The following is a 2624-nucleotide window of genomic DNA, read 5'->3' as shown; positions in this document are numbered from 1 at the left end:
CCTCCCACGGCCCCCCTTTCCAGCTCCCACATAAACCCTCTCCCCCCTGGCACGGCTGGGAGGGCCTCGCCATCGGTGTGTTGGGTCCTGTCAGCGCCCCAAGAAAGGCCCTGCAGAGGGGCGGGTGGGCCTGCAGCCGCAGCCCTCTGCCCTGTCTACGCCGCTGACCCCCTGGCCGACAGCAGACACTGACAGGGTGAGCGCCAGGGGTGTGGGGCGTCCGCCGGCTGCCCGGGTGGGACCGCCCTCTGCGACACAGACACAGACACAGACACGCGGGGCGCTGGGGGCGGCGGCTCGGAGGACTCATGGCGCCCCCACCACGGCCCGCCCCGCGTCCGGTCGCAGCGCTCTCTAGCTGGACAGCCCTGACGCGCCGTCCTCAGCTGGCCACAAACGCAGCGGGGGAGCGTGGCGGGAGGCGCGGGGGGCGCTCGCCCCCCCACGACGTTTTCTCCGGGAGGCGACTGGGGTGCGGGGCGCCCCGGGGACAGCTGGGGCCCCAGGAGGGAAGAGGCAGGGCGGCTGCGGGATGTCCTGACAGGTGTGGGGGAGGTGGCAGGGGGAGGGACAGGGCCTGCAGACGCCTTCCCCGACCCTCCTGTGGGCAACTGCAGTCTAGCGCCCACAAAAGCGACCCTGCCAGGTGCCGGGCGCAGGGCGGTCCCCACTGGGGCACCTTCCCCTCCCGGGGCTGTGCTGCACCCTGACCTCAGGGCGCCAAGGCCAAGGGTCACAAGGCTGGCGCTGCCTAAGACCACCCAGGCTTCTGGCTCCTGGTGCCCCCCAAAGCTGCCGCCTGCCCAGGCTGTTATAATGGTGGGAGCGTGAGCCGGTCCTGCCTCCTGGGCCAGGCTCACCCCAACCCCAGGCACGGCTCCCAGGGGCCAGTGCCCGCCTGGCCTTCACCGAGGCCGGCGTCCCGCTCCCAGGAGCGAGCCCCTTCATTCTTTTCCCTGCTCTCCGAGGCGCGTCCTTGCCGGCGTCTGGCCCTCAGCGGGGTCGAAAGGACACCCGCCTGGACACTGCAGATGCGAACTGGGGGCAGCCGTGCAGGCGCCCTGGGAGGGGACACGGGAGCCCAGCCTGGAGCCGGCACACACCCCACCATCTACACCTGCACGCTGTGCTATCTACACCCGCTCACGCTGCCTTGGACCCTGCAGGCAAACGCAGTGCAGGTCCCCCTGGGAAAGCAGTGGCCACTTCGGGGAGCTCATCCCCAAGGCCTGAGCGGGGCGGGGTGGGGGACACCCTGACTTCCACCCACAGGGCCAGCAGAGGCTACGGCCAGCCTGCGGAGGAAGCCAGGCCGCCCTAGGACATGGGGACACTGCCTGACTTGGATCCAGAAGCGGGATCCCGGGGTTATGACTTTATATCAGAATAAAAACAAATGCACTTTGAACGGACTGGAAGCAAAGTGTCTAGGGACCGGCCCCCTTCAGGGGTGCAGCAGACCTGGCTTCCAGCCATGCTCTTCCCTGTCCTGACATTCCAGCATTAGCCTTATCATTTCATGCCTAAAACCCATCGATGTATTCCATGCTCCCTTTTTTTTTTTCTTCCAATAATGGATTTATTTACAAGGAGAAAGATAAAGGAAAAACCTAGGTGAAAAGGGAGAGAAATACAAGTTGAGCTAGGATGTCCTACCAGTCTGCTGAGCACCGATTGAGAGCTTAAACCGTGAACCACCAGGCCAACAGCGCCCCGGAGCCCACATGTCCCGTTTTATCCTAACCTGGCTGTTCAGCTCCGCCCTCAGGTAAAAGCGTGCTTCTCCTTGGTATTGATGGGATTAGTAATTCCAGTATCTGGAGTGGGGGCGGAGTCCATGAAACCTGTACCTGCTACAATTCCTGGCTTCAAATAGTGTGAAACAACCTTATACAATTACTATGGGCCTTAAGAGTACACCATGAGGAGACACAGGGTCCCATGAAGTCTGTTTTGTTTGTTTGTTTGGTTTTGTTTTGTTTTTGACAGAGCTGTCCAAATATCCAAAAATACCTCCTAAGATAGTGATCCATGCTCCCTTTTTAAAAGTCAAAGTCGCTGTCAAAAACCAAGAAGCCCACGACTTGGAGATGGGCCTTCGCCCACAGCCCGCCTGCTTCTGAGGTCTCGGGTCTATCCCACGCGAGGGCTGTCCGCCAGTGAACCCATTTCCGTTTTCACTGACACCCTCTTACGTACAGTCTCCACAAGTGACTCCCCTCCTCCACTTCCTTTTTCTCCCAGTAGGGGAAACTTGTTATTTTTTAAGATTTATTTATGCTTGCAGAACTGGGGTACAGGCCAGAGGTGTGGTGGGTGAGAAGATTCACCAGAGACAGAGCGGGGAATAGAACAGGCAGATTGGCTGAAATCCACTGCTGAGGGGAGCCCCGGGCAGGTCAGGAGAGGTCTGCCACGCCATGCGGGTCCCCTCCCTGGTGGGGATCAAACTCGTGCTGCAGTGGCTTCTGAGAGCTTCACAGTGCAGTGCTTTAACCCATTGCACCATCAGGGAGAGCCCACATCCTAGATTTTAATTACATGTTTTTCAGTCAGTGTTGTTCCTGCATAAGACTCCACAGTGATAAAATGTCAATTATCCCCAACCCCAGCAGACTCAACGC

This window comes from Condylura cristata, unplaced genomic scaffold (genome assembly GCF_000260355.1).
Source record: "Condylura cristata isolate star-nosed mole 26May11 unplaced genomic scaffold, ConCri1.0 scaffold00048, whole genome shotgun sequence".
Taxonomy (NCBI): Eukaryota; Metazoa; Chordata; class Mammalia; order Eulipotyphla; family Talpidae; genus Condylura; species Condylura cristata.
Note: the sequence above shows the minus strand (reverse complement) of the source record.